Genomic DNA, 17,463 nt, shown 5'->3' on the forward strand with positions numbered 1-17,463 from the left:
GCCCCGGCAAAATGGCCTTTCAGGCAGGGGTGCATGTGCCGCGCGGTGTTCCTGGTTCCGGGACCACGTTGGCCAGGAACATTTGAGCTGTGGCTGGGCCCCAGTGATCGACTGGGTCACTAGTCCTGAGAAGATCCCAAGCGTTGTTCCTTTGAGAGGAAGCTGTTCGGTGAGGAGTCCGCCTGAGGAGAGCCAAGAGAGGCTGGCAATCCAATAGGGTCTTAACCACCCACTGTGGATCAAGGTAACCAGGTACTGAAAGGCTGGACGTTGGTCACCTAACAGTCGGTAACCTAACTGCAAACTACCTGAAGTAGATCCAGGCGCAAAGTCTATCAAGGAGGATTATCTCTGCTATCTCAATTCTAAGGAGGGTCTGTGGCAGAGACTTTTCCCTAAGTTCTGAGTGATACTCTGGCTGCCAGGTCAGTGAGAGAGGCCTGTCCAGGTACACCAAGCCCACTCTGGCTAGAGTGGCAAAGAAAAAATTGTTGTTGGAAACAGGACTGTTTCCCTATTGCTACACCTGAATCTGCTATTTCTACTTCTACTGAATCTCTACTCTTCACCACAAGTTGTATTGTTTTTACCCGGCTGGGTAATAAAGAGCACAGAAAAAGACACCTGTCGTGGACATTCCGTTACTACTACTTTCACCATACACCTCTAGACGGCGGAGGAGCCACAGGGTAACATGCCACCCAAAACAAACCAGCAGCTCCTTCGGGGGTAGTGCTACACATGTATTCTCTATTTTTATTCCTTCTCTTACGCCTTGTTGAGGGGGTGGGGGGAATGGGAAGAGTAGCAGTGCTGGGGGAGTTTTGGTCAGCCCATTTAGGTGTTCTTGATCAAGGTCATCTGCTGATCTGAGAACTGTAATGAGGACTTTGAATGGCAAATATAATCACAGGCAATGTTACTCACTGTGTCTCTGGCTTTGTGGTGTCTCGCAGCAGTGACCCCCTATGTTGAAATCAGGAGATAGGGTCCCCTCCAGCCCCTCCCACTTCACATTCCTAACCAGTCAGCTGACCTATAGTCTCCGCCCCCATCCATGCCATGAACTGGGCAGCTGCGAATAGGCTGAGTGGGTGGCCATGAAATAGCTGGGATAGTGATGCGCGCTTCAGGAACAGCCCAGGGTTTGGTGACCCCTGGCAAATCGTAATTCGACCCCCAAGGGGGTCCCGACCCCCAGGGTGAGAACCACTGTTCTAAAGGGATGCAGACACTGCAGCTTTTTTCATCAATGTGGCACACCCAACCAGGACAGAGCTTTTGGAGGGGACTAGGGGTTTTCCTCCTACCCACTGATTATTGCCTATGGAGGAGACTGGGGATTTTGTTTGCTTCTCCTGATCAGGGCATGAAAAAGAGCTAAGTTCAGCCTCTGATCCTATGGAGAGAGCAGATCATCCTCTAATGATGGACAACAACATGATGAATGCTGAGAGCGAAGCTTGGATTAATTCTCTGAATAAGGACAATAAAGATTCCTCTCTGGAGTGAATAGAAAGATGTAATAGTAATCTTGTACAAGTAAATGGTCAGAGAGAATATGGTGGCCCTCCTGAAGACTGGGTTGAAGAGGCTCCTTCACTTGGGACAGAAATATTTATCAACAATATCCCTCAAAAAATCTATAAAGGTAAATTAATTCCACTGTTTCAGACTGCTGGAACATTGTATACGTTTTCTCTCATAGACTGTTGCCGGACAGTCTTGGATCCCTGAAAAATCGAATCATTGTGTAGGTGTAAATTCCCATTGTTAATTGAGTTAATTGAGTCACCTGTTGTTTCTGTCGGTTGGCTTATTCTCTTGGAGGTTCCTACATGATGGGATTAGCCTTGTGTCAACGTTACCTCGTTATCTAACCATTGTGTAATGTTTGGGTAACATTTGGTTTTATTGTTCATGTGGTGATTGTCCTATTTTTAAAGTGTATAAAAACCTGTAGTTCTGTTCAATAAACAGTCAGCTCCAGTTTGCACCTAAGCTAATGTCGTCTAGTCCTTGGGTGCTCCGCTTTAATACCTACTTCCTGGTTCCAAACTGGAGGAAGCTATACATTGACAGAGGCACCCAAACTTGGTGCTGGATGGTCTGTCACACTCCCTAAGGGGTATTATTTCTAAAGGGATGCAGACACTGCAGTTTTTTTATCAGAACACTGAGTGCACCAGGTGATTATAATGAACTAGTCATTCCTATTCAGAATCGGTATCCAAAGGACATCATGAAATAAACATATATTTCTTCAAAGAAGAAAAATATAGACTCTGTAACAAAGTTTGTTAGAATCCCTGGCATACCCATTGATCACTTGAGGGGATTTTTTTCCCCTCAATAAGTAGAGTTTTTCTTTAAGGCTCCACATAAAAGACTTAGAACCAGACATGATGCTACAAAGCAAACAATACAGTGACATTGAAAAAGAAAGTGATAAGAAGAGGAGAAGGATACAGAAAAGGGGAATGAAAACAATAGAGTTTTTGTTATTACTGTCTCATCATTAGTGCCTAAATTGGATGCCAGCTGTTTGCACGGGATCTTCTGTTTAACACATCCTGCATATATTAGCCTGAATAATGTCAGTGTTCAGCTGAGAGTGATTTATTACATTAAAAAAAAATGTATGTATGCGGTATGTGTTCCTCCCTTTTATTATTCTGCGAGATACATTAAAGCACAGCATAGCACACTAGTCACAATAAGGATAATGTTTAACATTTTGTTGGGTTAAATAGTGTGCATAAATCCTTCAAAAAATGATTTTAAAGTCTTAAACAACATGTTCATCTGTTCTGTTTGTATCTGTAAGATTTTTTATATAGCTTAATAAATTGGGTGTATGTGCTTTAACCTGTTCATTAGTACTAAGACCTGTAATAATAGTTAAGGCACAGCACGTACATGCAACCACAGAAAATGCATAGTAACTTGAATTAATTCCAGGGCTAAATCACTGTACCTTCCTCAGCAAACTGGCTACAAAATACTTTATTGGCGTATAAATTTTTGCAAGAACAGTGACTGGGTATTGCGCCAGTGCTCTCTGCTGACATGTGTCCCTTTATTTATACAGAGAACGAGCCCAAAACAGTGGCTCATAAAATTTGTGAGAGGAAGAAACATCTAAACAGTAGGGAGGGCGGGAGGGCGGGTGGAGAATTTATTGAACACAATTTTACTTTGCATTTCCACCTCCCACACTCTCTAATCATTCCCTTATTTCACTGCCACATTACAAGATCTCTCCCTGCTGTCTGCAGTTCTTCAATGTCTAAACGCTGGTTTGAGACCCTTTGTAAATAAAAGAAAATACATCTGTCTGCATTGATGGTTTTTATTTATTTTTTCTCTTACTAAGATTTTGCTATTGCTTTTTATGCTTATGGACATTTATACAGCTTATGAGAAAAAAAAATGCAACACATGCTCCATGATTCATACCAAACACAGTTTCTGGAATTGGCAGGAATCCAAGGAATCCAAGTCGGATCCCCGTCACTTCTATCTCGCGCTCGCTGTAATGTGTTTTTCCTATTGCAGCGAGTGCGAGATGTCGGCACCCTGTCGCCGAGAACCAGCGCGATGCGGTCGTGCTGGAAACACATTCTTGCAGAGAAGTACTGTGGGCGGAAGTGACGTTTTGACGTCGCTTCCGCCCTGTTATGGTATGGAGATGGGTGGGGGCCATCTTGCCCTCACTTGAATCCATGCCCAGCACGTGAAAGGACCCGATCGCCTCCGCCAATAACGGTGAACTCCACCGCAGAGACCACCATTATCTTTTAACCTCCCTGGCGGTATGATTCTTTCAGAAAAAAGATGCTGAAAGCGGTACCATTATTTGCAAGGAAATTTGGCGTTTTATACTGTAGGCCTGTAATTTTTAGGAATAACTCACTTAAATCTGACCAAACAAGAGTCTTGTAGGCATCCCGGGTATGACATTTTTAAAAAAAAAAAAATTATAATATAATAAATAATTATAAATAATTATAACAAATAATAATATAATTATAATAAAAATTATTCAATAATGTAATCAACTCAAAATCACTGAAATTGCTCAGTTGCAGAATTGTCGCTGTCATTACTTTTATTTTTTTATGACGGATTTCCCCACAAATCGCTATCGCACAATTCTGCAAGTGATTATAATTTATTATCGCTGTTTTCTAGCTGCTCTAAAAACATTTTTGACATAAAGGAACACTTTTGGTTGCTATGGACAATCTACAGTTTGCAGGCAGAAAGAACAGTTTTTATTATATAAAAGTACATGCAGGACACTGGGCAGACCACTAGGGACAAGGGGGGTGTGTATTTTTTACATACAGTACTGTAATCTATTAGATTACAGTATACTGTGTGTATTGTGTTTGTTTATGTTTTTGAATTTGGCGCTGTTCTTCCGCTCCCGTGCGTCATATTTCGCAGGGAACGGAGATCGGCGGCACAGGAGGACGCTGTGTGAATCGAGCGAGGTCCCGCTCGCTCACACAGCGCAGTGGCATCTCTGGATCCAGGGACAAGGTGAGTAAACACTGTCTGTGGATGCTGCGAGGCAAGCCCGAGTCTGACTCGGGGTTACCGATCGCAGCACAGAAATCTAACCCCGAGTCAGACTCGGGAACACCGCCAGGAGGGTTAAAGGACCGCCGCCTGAAGAGATGGATACCTTGGTTGCCAAGATTACCAAGATTTCCCTCTTCAAAGTAAGGACGTATATAGTCGTGCGGCAGCCCTTAAGTGGTTAAAACTATGATGCACCACAGAGCAACACGGGGATTTTTTTTGCACGTGGCCATCAAAGGTTGGACTTGATGCATAGGTTGGACTTGATGGACTCACCTACTAAAAATGATATAATTCTTCTCTCCGAGTGCTGTTTTTTATAATTTAATCTGGTTTATGTCCTGAATTTTATGTTGCAATAGTTTTTATTAATTTTCTTCAAGAATAAAAAGAAATACATACCAGCGTTACTTTTTTCCATAAGTAGCTATATGACAATCTGTTTGACATCACAAAGTGCCAAAGCCTATTGGGATTTCAACCTCCCATATCATATGAAAAACCACATCATACAATTGGCAAATTAGACGCTATTAAACCGCACTTCAGATATGTAAAAAAGAGGTAGTATATCTAGAGAGAAAGAATAATAATAAAAAGGAAAAAAGAAGGGGGGATTCGTTCCCGTTGGGGAATGACAAGAAAGGAAACAATGGGGTAAGAAAGAAGGGGGGGAAGGGGGAGAGTTGAGGCTCCGCGCTCCTTAAACGTAATCCACCAAATGAACCTAAGAACCACTCGACCCAGGATCACCTGTTAAGTAGCCGATCCATGGGTCCCAAACTTTATGGAACTGCTTCATCTTGTCCTGCGTGATTGCCGTTAGTCGCTCATTCAACATAAGCCAGGACAATTTATGTTTAAGTTGATCAAATGGCAAGGCAGCGGACTTCCAGTTTCTCGCTATGGTTATTTTCGCTGAGGTGAATACGAATGCCACCAGCCTTCTCTGGGATCCTGAAGCGTCAGGTATCTTACCCCCCAGGAGTGCATGTTTAGCCGATTTGACTAAATTGATCTGGGTCAGGGAGTAGATGAAATTGTACACCCTGATACAGAACCTCCGGACCCTAGGACAGGTCCACCACATATGGTATGTGGATCCCGTCTGTCCGCATCCTCTAAAGCATTCCCGAGAGGCACCCGGCACAAAAGCGGCCAGTCTAGCAGGGACCATATACCACCTCAGCAAGACCTTGTAGTTAGCTTCTATAATGGAAGTGTTCATTATCGATCGAGATGCTGAGTCCGACAGCCTGTGCCATTCATCAATCTCAAATGTCTCCTGCAGATCCTGCTCCCACTGGAGCATATAGCTCAGCTTTTTCGAGGAGTATGATAAGATAGAATGAATAGCGGAAATATGTCCCCTGACTTTATCATATTGCCTACACACATACTCCATAGAAGTCATAGTAGTTAGATCACCTTTACGAGCGGCTGTTTGCAAAAAGTGGTACAGTTGCGTATACCTAAAGCGTTCAGTCACTGGCATTTGATATTTTTCAACTAGTGTTCTCTCCGACAATATCCCTTTATGATCACAAAGATCCGCTATTCGTAGAAGACCTTTATTTGTCCACCAGAGAAACCCAACTGGAGAGAGGCCCGGGGTGAAATCCCTGTTCTTTAACAGGGGGGCTAACGGGTTATGAGGGGACTTAAACTTCCTAGTCCTTGAGAGCCTGTCCCAAATTTCCAACGAAAAGGACAGAGTAGGACACAGTATGATCGGTCTGTCTTTCATAGGAAGCCACATAATATGAGAAATCAAATCGGGGCGACAGGAATAGGATTCCATAGTCATCCATATTGCGTTAGGCTGTTGGGAATGGTACCTCGTGAGTTGGGCCAATTGGGCCGCATAGAAGTACTTCATAAGGTCAGGCAGTCCCAAGCCTCCCCTTCGTTTCGGTGTGTACATGGAACCCCTATTCACCCTAGGCCTCTTATCCCCCCAGATGAATTGTAAAATCTTCTTTTGAAGTGTGTGGAGGTCAGATCGAACCAATGATACAGGCAAGGTACGAAACAGATATAAAACCTTAGGTAACACATTCATTTTTATTGAGTGCAATCTGCCAAACCACGAAGGGGGGTGAATCTGCCATTTGGTCAAATCGTCTGATATGCGTCTAAATAGGGCAGGGTAGTTCTGTCTATACAACGTTTGAATAGATGAAGTCAAATTTATACCAAGGTAGGGAAGAGCTTCTGATTCCCACTTAAACCTGTGCGATCGCTCAAGAGTTTCCCAAATCGATTTCGGCAAAGATATATTAAGTGCTCTTGACTTATCATGATTAATTCGGAGCCCTGAGATTTCTGAAAATGGCTGCAAAATCGCGTATAGATTCGGGAGGGAAGTAATAGGTGCCGACAATGTCAATAAGAGGTCATCTGCGAAGAACAAGCACTTTTGCTCGTCCTCCCCACAAACTATACCCTTGACATCCGGACTCGAACGAATCCTGATTGCCAATGGCTCAATTGCTAAAACGAATAGCAGCGGCGATAACGGGCAGCCCTGCCTTGTTCCCCTTCTAATGTCGAATGGTGGGGATGAATAACCCCTTAGTCTCAATAGTTCTGAGGGAGAATGATACAGCGTTCGCAAGAGGACCAGAAAACGCTTGCCGAAACCGAAGCGATGCAATACATCAAATAGGTATTCCCACGAGAGAGAGTCAAACGCTTTCTGGATGTCCAACGAAAGCAGCATTCCCCGCCTAGGACCCTTACAGTCCTAATCCGACTGGATTGCTGAAATTAAATTTATTACCCTGCGTGTCTGATCAGATGCCTGACGGTTGGGGACAAAACCAGCCTGGTCAGGGTGGATGTATTTTGGAAGAAATGAATTTAGTCTGAAAGCTAGCACCTTTGTCAGTATCTTTAGATCCGTATTGATCAGGGAGATTGGGCGATAGTTGGCGCAATCTCCATGATCCCGACCCGGTTTTGGTATAACATGTAGATACGCTATGTTTTCGTGGTCAGGAATAGTATTTCCCTTCCTTAAATCATTAAAATAGGAACACAAATGTGGAACAAGGATCTCGTTATATTTCCTATAATAATGGCCAGTGAAGCCATCTGGTCCCGGTGCTTTAGACGGATGTATAGTTTTGATGGCCAGTTTAATTTCGGACTTTGTAAATTCCCCATCCATGAGCTCCATGTGAGCCTGGGTGAGTCGGGGCAGTTGCACATTGCGGAAAAACTGTTCCGCCTTGGAGGGCACATAGCTAGCGGGAGAGCTATAAAGTGTTGCATAGAATTTCTGAAATTCCTCAAGAATAGATTCCGGGTTCTGGGTGGGGTGGCCTGCGGGTAGTCGTAGTTTAGGTAACGTTGCAGCGTGTTGTCGAGGTACCAGCTTTCTAGCTAACATGGTGGTGGGTTTATCTCCCATTGTGTAGAATTTATGCTTGGACCAGCTGATATGCTTTTCTGCTTGGGTGGTCAGGCTAAGATTAAGAGCCAACCGTGCGTCGTCTATCTTACGCCTAATGTCAGTCTGGGGGTTCCTGCGCTGTTCCTCTAACGGGTGGTCCAGATCATCCTCCAATTGCCTTATCGTTTGCTCCCGGTTCCTCTTTTCCCTAGCAGCCAATTGAATCAATTTACCCCGCACCGTGACTTTGTATGTCCTGAATTTTTATGTCATTTTTATAGTATGTTGGTATTAGGTTAATTATGATTTTGGGTAATGTTAAAGAAAGTGGTGTGCTATTTGCATTTAATTTCATTTTATTTGGTACTAAGCGCTGCTATTGGTCATTTCTTTTATTGTGTCAAATTTAGTATGAACAAAAAATAAAATACAGCTATAGATACTTGTCTGTAAAAAGCTATACGGCCTACGCAATTTTTCCCAAGTTACGGAGGGTTTTTTAGGAAGTAAAATTTTCTTGTAAAACATGAAGTTGTGCCGTGTTCATGTTCATCAAATAAATTACTAAACCATCCCTTCAATAGTGTCTAAATAAGGTGTTGCTGAGCGTTGATGAGCAGTCAAATGAATATTATAATATCTAGTCTACAGAGACTATAATGCTTATGTATTTGACATAGGACACCGAAAAGTCATTCCAGATCACAAGATCATCACATATTCTCAAACCATTGGGAAAATCAAACTGACAAAATAAAATTAGTTTGTAACACTCTTATTTAACAGGAAACTCATTGAGATGCGAATGACATATTTGAGGCAAGTACTCTGTACAGTACAAGCAGGCATGAGATGCTAAACTTCACTAATAATTATACTAATGGGCACTAACCCTGTGGCATAGACATCACTGTAACAATACTGACGGAATGATAAAATATACTTGAGGCTTCACAAATGTACATAGCAACTTCTTGAGTGTCTGTATTCAGGCAATTACAAGGGCCTCTTCATTATTTTAATAAACCTATACTAATAATCCTGTCACTTACACATTATATATGAATGTAAAAAGACAACCTATTATTGTTATGAATTTAGGCTTCAAAAATCTCTTCCTATGTCCAATAAATACAGTATACAGTGCAAAGAAATTGTATGTGAATTCCTTTGGAATTAACTGGTTTTCTGCAGTAATTTGCCATATAATGTGATCTGACCCTTATCTAAGTCGCAACAAGAGGCAAACACAAAGGGCCAGATCTACAAAAGGGATCAGCCGGCGTATCTACTGATACGCCGTCGTATCCCTGTTTCTATCTATGCGACTGATTCACAGAATCAGTTACGCATAGATATTCCTAAGATCCGGCAGGTGTAATAGTTTTACACTGTCGGATCTTAGAATGCAGTACCTCGGCCGTTGCTGGGGGCATTTCTCGTCGAAATTCCGCGTCGGGTATGCAAATTAGCACTTACGGAGATCCACGAAGCGGTTTCCCTTCGTGAAGTCTCTGTAAGTTGTTAGTTTGCAAATGCAAAATTAGGGCTACTTTTACAAAGTGTAAAGTTAGTACACCATGTAAAAGTAGATCCTTCTTTCCCGCGACGCTGTCAAATTTTTTTTAAAAATTTTTTTTTCCCGCCGCATCTCTTTTTTTTCCCGACGCAACTTTTTTTACCCGGCGCGATTCACAAAACTCGGCGTAACGTAACTTCGTGCAAAGCACGTCGGGAAAATCGCGTCGGGAGCATGCGCAGCACGTCCGGCGCGGGAGCGCGCCAAATTTAAATGGGACTCGCCCCATTAGATTGGGCATGCCTTGCGCCGGACAGATTTAAGTTACACAGCCGAAAATTTCTAGGTAAGTGCTTTGTGGATCGGGCACTTAGGTAGAAATTTTGTGGCGGTGTAACTTAAATAGGAAGATTTAAGTTAAGCCCGCTGGCTGTGGATCTGGCCCAAAGTGCTTAAAGCGGAACTTCATTATTTTTTTTTACCTTTCCATCTATTAAATCGTCTGCGTTTGTTGTTTAACTTTGGATAGTAAAAAAAGTTTTTTCTTCCAGTAAATACCTTATACAGCCCACTTCCTGTTTCTTGTCAGGCCATTAGCCTAGGCTTATGACATCATGCACGGCTCTCTCTCTGACTCTCGTGAGAGTTTGCTAGAAAGGGAGGAGGGATGAGTAATAAGAGGGCCAATCAGAGCTTCAAAGCCGGATGTGTGCCTCTGTGTGTCTATGTAAATCCAGGAAGTGAACAGGCAGCAGCTTCAGCTGACCACAGTTAAAATGGTTGCAACCAGACTCAGTGAAGGGAGATTTTCGCAGCATATTTGGCAAATACAGAATCACAGTATATATAAAATAATATGCAAAGTGGTTGGAGAGAAGCTTCAGAATGGCAAAGATGTTGTTATTACAAATGATGTGAGCAGACTGCAGTTCCTCTTTAACCGGTTAACGATCGGCTCCTGTACATATACGTCGGCAGAATGGCACGGCTGGGCAAAGTAACGTATATTTACGTCACTTTGAAATTCCCTCTGTGACCGTGCCTGTGGGATCAGCGGACTCGATGTCTGCCGGTGTCCGGCAATCGGGTCACAGAGCTGCAGAATGGGGGAGAGGCAAGTGTAAACAAGCTTCTCCCAGATCTGCCTAGTGACACTGTCACTGATTGTCTGTTCCCTCTCATTGGGAGCAGCGATCAGTGACGTGTCACTCGTAGCCACGCCCCCTAACAGTTAGAATCACCCCCTAGGACACACTTAACCCCTTCCTAGCCCCCTAGTGGTTAACCCCTTCACTGCCAGTCACATTTATACAGTAATCAGTGCATATTTATAGCACTGATCACTGTATAAATGTGAATGGTCCCAAAATGGCTCCAAAAGTGTCCGATGTGTCCGCTTCTTGCGGGTTAATTTGGAGCATGCGCACTGGGATACTTTCACGGACGGCGCATTTGCGCCGTTCGTAAAAAGCGTCATTTACGTGGGGTCACATTAAATTTACATAACACACACCCACATCTACCACATTTGAATTAGGCGGGCTTACGCCGGCCTATTTACGCTACGCCGCCGCAACTTTGGTTTGAGAATACGGCACTTGCCTGTCAAAGTTGCGGAGGTGTAACATAAATAGGATACGTTACGCCCGCACAAAGATACGCGCTTCCATGTGAATCCGGGCCTAATACTTCAATAAGCCCCCCCATTGCCGGCAAAGGCACCAACCGAAACGGTGTGACGCCAACTTTGCGGCGCCGCACCGATTCCCAAAAGTAGTTCCTGCACTATCATTGGCAACTTTGAGGGTGATTTCAATAGACATCTGTACATGAACCCACATGGATGTCTTTCAAATCACCCTCAAACTCGCACTGAAATGCGGGTTTGAGATTTCAGTGTGAACGAGGGCTAACAGCTAATTGGAGTCAGTAGTTTACACACCCGGATTTAAATTAACAAAATTAGTTTACAGGTGCGATTCAACCCGGTACCCACTGCAGGAAGTCACGCGACTTTGAAGCTGAATCCCAGTGGGATTAACAGAAGTCAATGCAAGTCGTGCAGAATTCGGACCGAAAGTATTGCAGGAACCTTTTTTTAAGATGGAGTGACTCAAGTCGCACTCACACCACGATTTTATCATCCTACTTGTTCTCACGATTTTAGGTTTGAAATCGTACAAATCTGTATGGCAAAACGTATCCATTCACTTCCATTCATTAATGTAGGTCCCCAAGTGCATCCGATTTGATCCGCATCAGATTTGATACGATTTAAAATCGCATCAAAAATCGTGTTTGACCACGATTTTTGGTCCTGATTTGAAATCGTATTAAAATCGTGTCCGATTTTCGTATTAAAATCGTGTCCGATTTTTTTATATTGTGGTCAATCTAAATCGTAATAAATCGGATGACTTATCCGATTACATACGATTTTGTCATATACGATTCCATCCGATTTAACGGTCCGATTATCGGATGTAAAAATCGTGATGTGAACCTAGCCTTAGAACAGTTTCATTGCACTGAATGGGGGTAAAAAATGTCATCTGCACACTCAAGAGGGTCCAAAGCTTTATTCACATTATTCAGACCGGACTGTGGCTCCCCAAGTAACCAAGATAGTTACGGTACATACAAATCTGTTGCTGTTTGGGAGCTTTGGGCTGCAGGTTTGGCATCACTGGGGGGGGGGGGGGCAGGGCAATCATTTAATCAAAAGCAATTTGGTCACAACCACTGTTTGCTGTGGCATGCCATGCGGACCACATTACTACTCTCCTTGGGGCACCCAAGGTGTCCCAGGCCGCTTAAGTGTTTGGGTTTGGCTTGAAGAAAAGGTGGCAACCATGAGCACCATTGCAATCGTTCCCGCTTGACTCCATAGACTTTGTGTTATCAGGAAATTATTAGGGCACAGTGGAAGGAGGGGAGGATTTCTGCATACAGGATCAACACAGTCTTTTTACACAATGCAGAGGATTAACCCCTTGGGTTCCACAGCATGCTGGGTCTGAGTCTGTGAGCTGATTTTCACTCCATCAGAGGGAGAGCTCCTTTCTAAGGGACATAGCGGATGGAAGTAAGGCAGCAGCTAGGAACCAATAGGAGCCGAGTGGCGCACACCATTGTGACCCCGCAGAGGGTTATTTCTGCAGGTCTATATGACCTTGCCATTAGAGGAGGTCCAACTTGTCCAGTTAGGGTGTCTTTACTTACTCTTGTGCCCAGTTTATTCTCCCAGGAGCGGCTTTCTTCTATCATCCTGGTGGTGGCGGATACATCTACTTCAACGCTATTTTCACGCCTGTTTGTCCACTTTCACCGATCTGTGGACTTTCATCTTTATCATTGGGACTTTCCAATTACACAATATTTACACTTTATATATATTAATTTAATTACTTAATTATTTAGTACATCAATTAATTGATTGTGTATTTATAATCATTTATTTTCACTAGATTGTTTATTTTATTTTTATTTTTTATCTTTTCCTTTTTTTACATATTTCTACACATGAGTATCGCATGTTTCTAGATGTCACAGCCTTGTTTTTCACTAATATTCTTCACTTAATTTACCTTTAGCGCAGTGTAGTCTTCTTTTTTGAATATATGCGGACCACATTACTACTCTCCCTGGGGCACCCAAAGGTGTCCCAGGCCGCTTAAGTGTTCGGGTTTGGCCTGAAGAAAAGGTGGCAACCATAAGCACCATTGCAATCTTTCCCCTACACACACAGTTCACGTCCCACTATTCTCAGCACTTTTGCACTCCCCCACCCACATGCATTGATCACTTCCCACTATCTACTGCACTGTTGGGATCTTCCCACCACACACAGAGATCACTCCCCACTATCTACAGCACTAATGCAATCTTCCACACACACACTCCCTACTATCCACAGCACTGCTTGGGACACATGGATCACTTTGCACTAGTCACAGCACCCAGCACTGTTGTGATCTTCTTCATATCTCTCTGTTACACAGCGCCTCATGCCTCTATTACATGCAATGTACATAGAGTCCCTCATATCTCATTGTTACAGTGCCTCATACCTCTTTGTTGCACGCAGCACCCCAATGCCTCTCTTTTACAAAGATTGCTTCATGCTTTCGTAGCACCCTCTACTTAGGTAGGTGCTAGAGGTGAGATTTTTTGGAGAGAGCAGGTCAATTTAGGCAGGCCTGGCTTTCAGCTAGTCCTGTTTGTTTTGATCTGTGTGGGTTGGGAGTGGCTCAGAGTAGGCTGGTGACTCACAGATAGCATACTTTCTCAGTTACCTCCCATGGCTTCTAGAGGATTCTAGAAGAGTAGGAGAAGAGAGGTGGAGCTGTCTGGGGTGTTCTAAAGAGCCTTGACCAATCCCCAACTTGGATTGGCAGGGGGCAGGCCTCCTTAAATACCAGCCTAGCTGGGGAGTTGTTGTCGGGTGGGAGAACTAGGATAAAGTGTTAGGCTGTCGGGGCCTTTGAGGCCTCTCCCCATTATGGAGGGGGGTGACATTGGGCCTGGGACTCGGGCGCAGGAAGGATCCCTTCAAGAACGCATGAAGGCTCTAGACAGGAGGCACAGAGAGGAGTCAGAGAGAGGTTGGCAGTAGCTAGTGCTGCCAGGCAAGTCTTCAGGAGAGTACCACCGGTGTGTGCACAGCTGGGAGGGCTGGTGAGTGACATGTGCTATCGGGAGTACTGGAGAGACATCCCAGAGAAGACTGAGAGGCAACAGTCAGAGCTGAGCATGGAGCCAGTGCAAAGTCATGGGTAGTGGAGTCGGGCAGCTGCAGTCAGGAGGGCTGGCAGGGCCTGAAGAGGGAATTCTGGGAGCAACAGTCCCCCAAAGGACAGCTAGCACTACAGACTACACAAAAAGGGACCTGCCGTCCCTGCCTACAAATGGCAACTTCTAGGGCCTGACTGAGTCAGTGTTGGGCCTAACCATGTGCTAGCTGTGCCAGGAGTCAAGTGTTGTGCAGGAGAGAGAGGGTGATAGTCTACAAGCAAGTATTGTGCAGGAGGAGTTTGAAGAAGTGTCATGTACAAAGAGTGTGAATAGTTCTGTCCCAAATTGACTGTTCTATAATTCTACTAGGCATCCCATATATTTCCATCCCTATTTAAAGTTTGAATCCCTCAATAAAAATACAAAAACAAGCATATGGACTGTTCATTGACTCAAGGTGATTGGGAAGTGAATGCCGGGCTGGGCAGGGTGACATTTGGACCACAATTTTCAGCAGCCCCCTATGGGGGTACCGCTACACTTTTCTATTACATGTAGATCCTTACACTTTTCCATTATACACAGTGCCTCAGCGTTCCAAGCAGTGATATGACCTTTTCTTGGCAGAGCTGTGATGTTTATAAGAATTTTTAGTTATCACATATAACAGATACACTAATTAGTAGAGCATTTTTACGCCCACATAGACGTACTAGATACACACACCCATCAGTGTGGACATAGGAATAGAAAGATGACAGGGTGGTCCCTGTCACTGCCCTGTTAGAACTCCGCTCTCCCCAATCTCTGTACTCGGGGCAAATGCTCCCGATGCTTCACCCGATACTTGTGCTGTCAGCGGTGATCAGTGCGGGGAAGTTACAAGCACCGATCACCGCTGTATAGATTTAAAATTAATTTCTCTGCTTTCTCCGCTTCTCTCTACACCCCCCCCCCCCCCGCGCGGCTTTCAACTGCTTTAAAATCAGCGGTGATCAGTGCTTGTAACTCCCCCACACACGATCACCGCTGACTGTCCCGTGTCCTCCTCCAGCCCCCCTCCGTTTTGCTGCAGTCTGTCTCCCTCCCTCCGTGTATCCCTCCGTGTATCCCGTGCATCCTGCTGTGTATCCCGTGCATCCCGCCGTGTATCCCGTGCATCCCGCCGTGTTTCTCTCCCCTTTCCGTGCTTCTCCTCCACCCCCTGGAAATGTCAGGATGAAGAGCAGGGTAGGAGCAGGTAAATCCGGCTCCTTACTGCTCCGAATGAACAGAGTCAGTGATTACTGACTCTGTCTATTCACATAACTGAAACATTGTAAACTGTGATTACAACGTTTCAGTTTATGAATGAAGAGAAGACACTTCTCTCCTTTCATTTTCAGCGCAGCTGATGCTTTTGAGAAAGGGACTGGGGAACATGTGTCCCTAGTCCCTTTCTCTGTCTCAAAGGGGAGATGTCAGAGGTCTGATAAGACCCCTGATATCTCACCAAAGCCCCCCCAACAGGGCTGAAAAAATAAATAAAAAAATAAAGAATAAAAAAACAAAAGAATAAAAACAATTATTGTAGAAAATAATAAAAATGAAAGAAAAAACACACCCCTTAAAAAAAGAAAGCATTATAAATAAAAAAAAAAAATTGTAAAAAAAAGAAATAGCCGAAATAGGACTTGGCTCTTCACGGCGCCTGCGCATAGTCTGTGCACAGGCGCCGTATAGCGCCGTGAAGAGCCGAGACCTACTCCGGCTATCTTCGGGGAGCGTGACGTGCCATAGCCGGCCGTCAATTATCTTCCCTCTGGATAGGAACGCCCTTTCCCCGCGGGGAGTCGGAATCTTCACTATAGGATTAAACAGTGAGTACGGGGCAAAAAAAATAAATAAAGGCATACTGTAGCTCGCGCTACTATGCTTAATTTAATGCTATAATGTTGTTACTGAGGGTGAACCACCGCTTTAAATATAGTTCTTGGCTCGGATTCAGATAGGAGATACGACGGCGTATCTCCATATACGCCGTAGTATCTCTGAGTACGGGCCGTCGTATCTATGTGCCTGATTCAGAGAATCAGTTACGCATAGATTTCCCTAAGATCCGGCCGGCGTAAGTGTCTTACACCATCGTATCTTAGGCTGCATATTTACGCTGGCCGCTAGGTGGCACTTCCGTATAGTTACTCAAGGAATATGCTAATTAAGGATTTACACCGATTCAGAAACGTTTTCGGCGTATAGTTACCCCTGCTATATGAGGCGTAGCTAATGTTAGGTATGGACGTCGTTCCCGCACCGAGTTTTGAAAATTTTACGTTGTTTGCGTAAGTCGTTCGCGAATAGGGCTGGACGTCGTTTACGTTCACGTCGAAATCCAATATGTCCTTGCGGCGTACTTTGGAGCAATGCACACTGGGATATTTCACAGACGGCGCATGCATCGTTCACAAAAAACGTCAAATACGTATTTGACGTTTTTTGTGAACGATGCATGCGCCGTCTGTGAAATATCCCAGTGTGCATTGCTCCAAAGTACGCCGCAAATTTGGATACAACACGCCCACAACATCCCCATTTAAATTAAGCGGGCTTACGCCGCCACACATACGTTACGCCACCGTAACTAAGGGCGCAAGTTCTTTCTGCATACGGAACTTGCGCCCAAAGTTACAGCGGCGTAACGTATCTAAGATACGTTACGCCCGCAGATAGATAGATGAATCTATCTGAATCCGGCCCTTGTCTTCTTTGTGTAGTTCATTCACTTCAAAACACAATGGCAATTTTTCCTTCCAATCATGTTTTCAACAATGATATCAATAGAATAAGTAATGTTGTATTGTGGAGAAAGGATGACCGTGTCCTCAAAACCTAGGATTACCCCTTTTAACATAAATCTGTTCCACCTGCATACTTCGAATCATTGGCATCTAAAATGGAATATCTTAAACTAATTTCATGAATTTGAAGTGGTGCAAAATGTTGATGTGTACTATATTTGCGAAAAATCTGCATTTCACTCAGTGTAGATCATGGAATTATGGGAATTAATACACCATGCCAGATTTTCATGTATATCACCTTTATCTGTAGGCACGTTCGCCTGTTGTAATGTTTAAAAAGTGAACAATTTCCATGTGTTTTACATACCTTCTCAAATGACATTCTCAAATGTATCAAATTGTATGTGTCTCAAATTGTCGGCTATTATGTGAATTACAGCACC

This window comes from Rana temporaria, chromosome 2, assembly GCF_905171775.1.
Source record: "Rana temporaria chromosome 2, aRanTem1.1, whole genome shotgun sequence".
NCBI classification, from domain to species: domain Eukaryota; kingdom Metazoa; phylum Chordata; class Amphibia; order Anura; family Ranidae; genus Rana; species Rana temporaria.